The sequence below is a fragment of the Drosophila subpulchrella genome, unplaced genomic scaffold, assembly GCF_014743375.2.
Source record: "Drosophila subpulchrella strain 33 F10 #4 breed RU33 unplaced genomic scaffold, RU_Dsub_v1.1 Primary Assembly Seq394, whole genome shotgun sequence".
Classification (NCBI taxonomy): Eukaryota; Metazoa; Arthropoda; class Insecta; order Diptera; family Drosophilidae; genus Drosophila; species Drosophila subpulchrella.
In genome coordinates, this window is record NW_023665616.1 from 32,501 (window position 1) to 42,500 (window position 10,000).

The 10,000-nt window shown below is 33.8% G+C and overlaps 1 non-coding gene across 1 annotated transcript in view; it reads right to left on the reverse strand.

The window, feature by feature from the left end:
* Nucleotides 1–7,057: 7,057 nt before the first annotated feature.
* Nucleotides 7,058–10,000, reverse strand: part of LOC119562166 — a 3,971-nt gene continuing 1,028 nt past the window's right edge. Inside the window, exon 1 of the ribosomal RNA XR_005221732.1 lies at nt 7,058–10,000. This exon is cut by the window's right edge and continues 1,028 nt beyond it. This is a non-coding gene — a ribosomal RNA (large subunit ribosomal RNA).

Below are 10,000 nucleotides of genomic sequence, written 5' to 3' on the forward strand. Positions count from 1 at the left end.
TTCATAAATGAATAAAGAAACAAATTTGACGGATTAATATCTTCTCTACCGACAGACAGTATTTTGTCACGTCAATAGTAGATGGCCGGCCCATTGACCATCCTATAGTAGTTTTTGGACCCAATATCTTTAATTCGGGTATTTTCAATTGTCTTTGCCAATCAACCGTTTGGTACTCTCTCATATAATAAGAGAATACACATATAATTCCATTATATGGATATATCTTCATTATTTTATTTGCTACATCACCCTATAATAGTTTTTGAACCCGTCAACTTCAATTCGGGTATTTTCAATTGTCTTTGCCAACCATTTATATGGTATTCTCTATTATAATAAGAGAATACTAGTGTATATCCATTATATGGATATATCATCTTCATATTATTTGCTACACCACCCTATAGTAGTTTTTGAACCCATCATCTGCAATTCGGGTATTTTCAATTGTCTTTGCCAACCAACTATACGGTATTCTCTCTTATAATAAGAGAATACAAGTATATTTTCATTATATGGATATAATGCCATTTATTTTTCAATATCCATATAATTCATTTAGTTTTGTATGTACAAAACAAGTTTTCTTTATAGTATTGACAAAATCATATGTTTACGCATAACATAAGTTTTGACCAATACGAGGAGGGGCCCGCCAACGACCACCTCCCTATAGTAGTTTTTTACCCCACGCACTACTGCGTGCCTGTTTACAGTACTAGTGCCAGCTATCACTAGGTTTATATATCATGTTTCAGTGATATATGGGTAAATTCTACCATTTATTCTTATGTATATGGCATTTCTATGCCATATTTATACAATCCATTCATATCTTAATGTATATTTATTATATTATACATTATTATGCCTTATAGGTATTATACCTATAAGCCATATCCATACGATTCATTCACTAGTGCCGCCCCTCACTAGGTTTATAATTGTTATATCATTGATATACAATTTATTTCTATATATATGGCATTTATATGCCATATCCATACAATGCATTCACATTTCAATGTATATTTACTTGTTATACATTATTATGCCTTATAGGTATTATACCTATAAGCCATATCCATACGATTCACTTATATAAATATATGTATATTTTTCTATACATAATTTTTTTTTATTTTTGTATGGATTTCTATGCATATCCATAGTTTATATGGATATGCTTGGCGTTCTATATAGTATTGACAAATTCATATGCATAACATAAGTTTTGACCAATACGAGGAGGGGCCCGCCAACGACCACCTCCCTATAGTAGTTTTTTACCCCACGCACTATTGCGTGCCTGTTTACAGTACTAGTGCCAGCTATCACTAGGTTTATATATCGTGTTTCAGTGATATATGGGTAAATTCTACCATTTATTCTTATGTATATGGCATTTCTATGCCATATTTATACAATCCATTCATATCTTAATGTATATTTATTATATTATACATTATTATGCCTTATAGGTATTATACCTATAAGCCATATCCATACGATTCATTCACTAGTGCCGCCCCTCACTAGGTTTATAATTGTTATATCATTGATATACAATTTATTTCTATATATATGGCATTTATATGCCATATCCATACAATGCATTCACATTTCAATGTATATTTACTTGTTATACATTATTATGCCTTATAGGTATTATACCTATAAGCCATATCCATACGATTCACTTATATAAATATATGTATATTTTTTCTATACATAATTTTTTTTTACTTTTGTATGGATTTCTATGCATATCCATAGTTTATATGGATATGCTTGGCGTTCTATATAGTATTGACAAATTCATATGCATAACATAAGTTTTGACCAATACGAGGAGGGGCCCGCCAACGACCACCTCCCTATAGTAGTTTTTTACCCCACGCACTATTGCGTGCCTGTTTACAGTACTAGTGCCAGCTATCACTAGGTTTATATATCGTGTTTCAGTGATATATGGGTAAATTCTACCATTTATTCTTATGTATATGGCATTTCTATGCCATATTTATACAATCCATTCATATCTTAATGTATATTTATTATATTATACATTATTATGCCTTATAGGTATTATACCTATAAGCCATATCCATACGATTCATTCACTAGTGCCGCCCCTCACTAGGTTTATAATTGTTATATCATTGATATACAATTTATTTCTATATATATGGCATTTATATGCCATATCCATACAATGCATTCACATTTCAATGTATATTTACTTGTTATACATTATTATGCCTTATAGGTATTATACCTATAAGCCATATCCATACGATTCACTTATATAAATATATGTATATTTTTCTATACATAATTTTTTTTTACTTTTGTATGGTTTTCTATGCATATCCATAGTTTATATGGATATGCTTGGCGTTCTATATAGTATTGACAAATTCATATGCATAACATAAGTTTTGACCAATACGAGGAGGGGCCCGCCAACGACCACCTCCCTATAGTAGTTTTTTACCCCACGCACTATTGCGTGCCTGTTTACAGTACTAGTGCCAGCTATCACTAGGTTTATATATCGTGTTTCAGTGATATATGGGTAAATTCTACCATTTATTCTTATGTATATGGCATTTCTATGCCATATTTATACAATCCATTCATATCTTAATGTATATTTATTATATTATACATTATTATGCCTTATAGGTATTATACCTATAAGCCATATCCATACGATTCATTCACTAGTGCCGCCCCTCACTAGGTTTATAATTGTTATATCATTGATATACAATTTATTTCTATATATATGGCATTTATATGCCATATCCATACAATGCATTCACATTTCAATGTATATTTACTTGTTATACATTATTATGCCTTATAGGTATTATACCTATAAGCCATATCCATACGATTCACTTATATAAATATATGTATATTTTTCTATACATAATTTTTTTTTACTTTTGTATGGTTTTCTATGCATATCCATAGTTTATATGGATATGCTTGGCGTTCTATATAGTATTGACAAATTCATATGCATAACATAAGTTTTGACCAATACGAGGAGGGGCCCGCCAACGACCACCTCCCTATAGTAGTTTTTTACCCCACGCACTATTGCGTGCCTGTTTACAGTACTAGTGCCAGCTATCACTAGGTTTATATATCGTGTTTCAGTGATATATGGGTAAATTCTACCATTTATTCTTATGTATATGGCATTTCTATGCCATATTTATACAATCCATTCATATCTTAATGTATATTTATTATATTATACATTATTATGCCTTATAGGTATTATACCTATAAGCCATATCCATACGATTCATTCACTAGTGCCGCCCCTCACTAGGTTTATAATTGTTATATCATTGATATACAATTTATTTCTATATATATGGCATTTATATGCCATATCCATACAATGCATTCACATTTCAATGTATATTTACTTGTTATACATTATTATGCCTTATAGGTATTATACCTATAAGCCATATCCATACGATTCACTTATATAAATATATGTATATTTTTCTATACATAATTTTTTTTTACTTTTGTATGGTTTTCTATGCATATCCATAGTTTATATGGATATGCTTGGCGTTCTATATAGTATTGACAAATTCATATGCATAACATAAGTTTTGACCAATACGAGGAGGGGCCCGCCAACGACCACCTCCCTATAGTAGTTTTTTACCCCACGCACTATTGCGTGCCTGTTTACAGTACTAGTGCCAGCTATCACTAGGTTTATATATCGTGTTTCAGTGATATATGGGTAAATTCTACCATTTATTCTTATGTATATGGCATTTCTATGCCATATTTATACAATCCATTCATATCTTAATGTATATTTATTATATTATACATTATTATGCCTTATAGGTATTATACCTATAAGCCATATCCATACGATTCATTCACTAGTGCCGCCCCTCACTAGGTTTATAATTGTTATATCATTGATATACAATTTATTTCTATATATATGGCATTTATATGCCATATCCATACAATGCATTCACATTTCAATGTATATTTACTTGTTATACATTATTATGCCTTATAGGTATTATACCTATAAGCCATATCCATACGATTCACTTATATAAATATATGTATATTTTTCTATACATAATTTTTTTTTACTTTTGTATGGTTTTCTATGCATATCCATAGTTTATATGGATATGCTTGGCGTTCTATATAGTATTGACAAATTCATATGCATAACATAAGTTTTGACCAATACGAGGAGGGGCCCGCCAACGACCACCTCCCTATAGTAGTTTTTTACCCCACGCACTATTGCGTGCCTGTTTACAGTACTAGTGCCAGCTATCACTAGGTTTATATATCGTGTTTCAGTGATATATGGGTAAATTCTACCATTTATTCTTATGTATATGGCATTTCTATGCCATATTTATACAATCCATTCATATCTTAATGTATATTTATTATATTATACATTATTATGCCTTATAGGTATTATACCTATAAGCCATATCCATACGATTCATTCACTAGTGCCGCCCCTCACTAGGTTTATAATTGTTATATCATTGATATACAATTTATTTCTATATATATGGCATTTATATGCCATATCCATACAATGCATTCACATTTCAATGTATATTTACTTGTTATACATTATTATGCCTTATAGGTATTATACCTATAAGCCATATCCATACGATTCACTTATATAAATATATGTATATTTTTCTATACATAATTTTTTTTTACTTTTGTATGGATTTCTATGCATATCCATAGTTTATATGGATATGCTTGGCGTTCTATATAGTATTGACAAATTCATATGCATAACATAAGTTTTGACCAATACGAGGAGGGGCCCGCCAACGACCACCTCCCTATAGTAGTTTTTTACCCCACGCACTATTGCGTGCCTGTTTACAGTACTAGTGCCAGCTATCACTAGGTTTATATATCGTGTTTCAGTGATATATGGGTAAATTCTACCATTTATTCTTATGTATATGGCATTTCTATGCCATATTTATACAATCCATTCATATCTTAATGTATATTTATTATATTATACATTATTATGCCTTATAGGTATTATACCTATAAGCCATATCCATACGATTCATTCACTAGTGCCGCCCCTCACTAGGTTTATAATTGTTATATCATTGATATACAATTTATTTCTATATATATGGCATTTATATGCCATATCCATACAATGCATTCACATTTCAATGTATATTTACTTGTTATACATTATTATGCCTTATAGGTATTATACCTATAAGCCATATCCATACGATTCACTTATATAAATATATGTATATTTTTCTATACATAATTTTTTTTTACTTTTGTATGGATTTCTATGCATATCCATAGTTTATATGGATATGCTTGGCGTTCTATATAGTATTGACAAATTCATATGCATAACATAAGTTTTGACCAATACGAGGAGGGGCCCGCCAACGACCACCTCCCTATAGTAGTTTTTTACCCCACGCACTATTGCGTGCATGTTTACAGTACTAGTGCCAGCTATCATTAGGTTTATATATCGTGTTTCAGTGATATATGGGTAAATTCTACCATTTATTCTTATGTATGTATATGGCATTTCTATGCCATATTTATATAATTCATTCATATCTTAATTTATATTTATTATATTATACATTATTATGCCTTATAGGTATTATACCTATAAGCCATATCCATACGATTCATATACTAGTGCAGCCCCTCACTAGGTTTATATATCTCATTTTAATTATATATTGGTAAATTCTATTATTTATTCTTGTGTATATGGCACTTATATGCCGCCATATCTATAAAAATGCATTTATATTTCAATGTATATTTTCTATATTATACATTATTATGCCTTAAAAAGTTATTATACCTACCATAAGGCGATATCCATACGATTCATTTATATAAAAGATATATGTATAATTTTCTATACATAATTTTTTTTTATGAATATATGGGTTTCCTAAGCATATCCATATAATACATTTAGTTTTATATGGATTAGATTGGTCTTCTTTATTGTATTGCCAAACTCATATTGATAAAATAAGTTTTGAACAATAAGAGGATCAGCCGCCAACCAACCAACCACTGCTACCATTGGAGGAACATATACTTACTTTTTATATGTCCTCTTACTTGAATGGTCCTCTCTTTACTTGAAAATTTCATTACCATAGGAATCTATTTATACATGGAATATGATTTCCACTACTTTTTCGCGTCACTAATAATTAATATGACGATACAGACTTGCTACCATAACATAAGTCTTGAACAATAATAGGAGCAGCCGCCAACCAACCACCAACCAACCAACCACTGCTACCATTGATAGTAATTTTATATGTCCTCTTTAGTTGAATTTCAATACCATAGGAATATTTATACATGGAATATGTTTTGCCACTACTTTTTCGCGTCACTAATAATATGACGATACAGTCTTGCTACCATAACATAAGTTTTGAACAATAAGAGGAGCAGACACACCAACCAACCAACCGCGCTGCTACCATTATATATACTTATATTTATATAAGTCCTCTTTACTTGAATGGCCTCTTTACTTGAATTTCAATACCATAGGAATATTTATTTATACATGGAATATGTTTTGCCACTACTTTTTCGCGTCACTAATAATATGACGATATAGACTTGCTACCATAACATAAGTTTTGAACAATAAGAGGAGCAGACACCAACCAACCAACCGCTGCTACCATTGAATGAACCATATATACAAACTTTTATATATGTCCTCTTTACTTGAATTTTAATACCATAGGAATATTTATACATGGAATATGTTTGCCACTTTATCATCGCGTCACTAATAAGATGACGATACATTTTGTTTGTTCAATATTTACTTATATATTGATGTTTCCAATTTAGGTCTTTTATATTTCTTCTTCCCTACCTTACACACCACAAACAAAGTGGCGTGCGATGCTGCAAGCAAGCATAATGATTATGCCCGCTTGCAACATCTTTATTATCGAATCATCAAGCAAAGGATAAGCTTCAGTGGATCGCAGTATGGCAGCTGCTCAACCACTTACAACACCTTGCCTGTTACAAAAGTCGTTTACAATTGATTCTAGGCTTTGTCATTGTATTAAATAATGCTTTTATATGTAACTAGCGCGGCATCAGGTGATCAAAGATCCTCCCAATTTACTATGTTACAAATTACATTGGCATCACATCCATTGTCGTTTATAAAGTAAATTATAAACTTTAAATGGTTTAGAAGCCATACAATGCAAATTGCCCCTTATTTATCATTGCAGTCCAGCACGGATACGACCTTAGAGGCGTTCAGGCATAATCCAACGGACGTAGCGTCATACCACTGTTCGCTCGAACAAGTATTGTGCCATTGGTCCGTACCTGCGGTTCCTCTCGTACTACGCAGGAATGCTGTCGCAACAACGTTTTGTCATTAGTAGGGTAAAACTAACCTGTCTCACGACGGTCTAAACCCAGCTCACGTTCCCTTGCATGGGTGAACAATCCAACGCTTGGTGAATTTTGCTTCACAATGATAGGAAGAGCCGACATCGAAGGATCAAAAAGCGACGTCGCTATGAACGCTTGGCCGCCACAAGCCAGTTATCCCTATGGTAACTTTTCTGACACCTCTTGTTAAAAACTCTTTAAACCAAAAGGATCGATAGGCCGAGCTTTTGCTGTCCCTGTGTGTACTGAACACCGAGATCAAGTCAGCATTTGCCCTTTTGCTCTATGTGTGGTTTCTGTCCGCACTGAGCTGGCCTTGGGACACCTCCGTTATTATTTGAGAGATGTACCGCCCCAGTCAAACTCCCTACCTGGCAATGTCCTTGAATTGGATCATACCTGAGTAATTGGAGTTATACCAAATTTTCAAATCAAAAATACATAAATGCACCGTTTTATTAAAGAATTTGTTTGCGATTATATAACAAACTCGTGATACTTTGATCAAGAAGCTTGCATCAAAACCCAATACCATAAGATATAATAAATATATCCGTATAATGGCTAGGAAATGATACACGTTCCATTTAATCAAGTAAGTAAGGAAACAATAAGAGTAGTGGTATTTCATTGGCGATACCAAACCGAAGTCTAATATCTCCCACTTATTCTACACCTCTTATGTCTCCTTACACTGCCAGATTAGAGTCAAGCTCAAAAGGGTCTTCTTTCCCCGCTAATTATTCCAAGCCCGTTCCCTTGGCTGTGGTTTCGCTAGATAGTAGATAGGGACAGTAGGAATCTCGTTAATCCATTCATGCGCGTCACTAATTAGATGACGAGGCATTTGGCTACCTTAAGAGAGTCATAGTTACTCCCGCCGTTGACCCGCGCTTACTTGAATTTCTTCACTTTGACATTCAGAGCACTGGGCAGAAATCACATTGTGTCAACACCCGCTAGGGCCATCACAATGCTTTGTTTTAATTAGACAGTCGGATTCCCCAAGTCCGTGCCAGTTCTGAATTGATTGTTAATTGATAATCGTTATAATTAATAAGAACTAATTGGTTTAACCCAATTAGTATTCTTAAAAATTTTAGCAAGAAAGTTCCACAATTGGCTACGTAACTAAACTATCCGGGGAACAAGTGACCAACATAAATGCCAGACACTCTATTTACCCAGAACGAGCACATAAACCATGTTATTGTTTCCCAATCAAGCCCGACTATCTCAATCTTCAGAGCCAATCCTTATCCCGAAGTTACGGATCTAATTTGCCGACTTCCCTTACCTACATTATTCTATCGACTAGAGACTCTTCACCTTGGAGACCAGCTGCGGATATTGGTACGGCCTGTTGAGAAGTTTGCGTGTCCCCACCATAAATTTTCAAGGTCCGAGGAGAAAATATCGACACAACAGTATATGTCATGCTCTTCTAGCCCATCTACCATATCTCTCTGCGAAAGACTTCCATGGTAGTACGGCTATAAAACAGAAAAGAAAACTCTTCCGATATCTCTCGACGGCTTCTTTATGGTCGTTCCTGTTGCCAGGATGAGCACGAGGCCCATATTTAATAACAAACGGATACTCAACAGGTTACGGAATTGGAACCGTATTCCCTTTCGTTCAAAATTATTCAAGTATATTAATTAGCTTGATTTATATAATATAATTATATTTGTATGGCATTTGTGTTTTACTTGAAAATTTTCGGCTTTCGCCTTGAACTTAGGACCGACTAACTCGTGATCAACCACTGTTCACACGAAACCCTTCTCCACTTCAGTCCTCCAAGGTCTCATTCGATTATTTGCTACTACCACCAAGATCTGTACCAATGGCAGCTCCATGCAGGCTTACGCCAAACACTTCTACGCATACCATTGTACCTTCCTACTCACTAAAGTTTCAAAATTTATATCACAAGTAATATAAATCATCTACTTTAGCGGTAATGTATAGGTATACAACTTAAGCGCCATCCATTTTAAGGGCTAGTTGCTTCGGCAGGTGAGTTGTTACACACTCCTTAGCGGATTTCGACTTCCATGATCACCGTCCTGCTGTTTTAAGCAACCAACGCCTTTCATGGTATCTGCATGAGTTGTTAATTTGGGCACCGTAACATTACGTTTGGTTCATCCCACAGCGCCAGTTCTGCTTACCAAAAGTGGCCCACTGGGCACATTATATCATAACCTTGAACTTCATATCAAGAAAGTTAAGGTTCTTACCCATTTAAAGTTTGAGAATAGGTTAAGATCGTTTCGACCCTAAGGCCTCTAATCATTCGCTTTACCAGATAAGATTATTTTATATAACATTAAAATGCACCAGCTATCCTGAGGGAAACTTCGGAAGGAACCAGCTACTAGATGGTTCGATTGGTCTTTCGCCCCTATACTCAATTCTGACAATCGATTTGCACGTCAGAACTGTTTCGGTCTTCCATCAGGGTTTCCCCTGA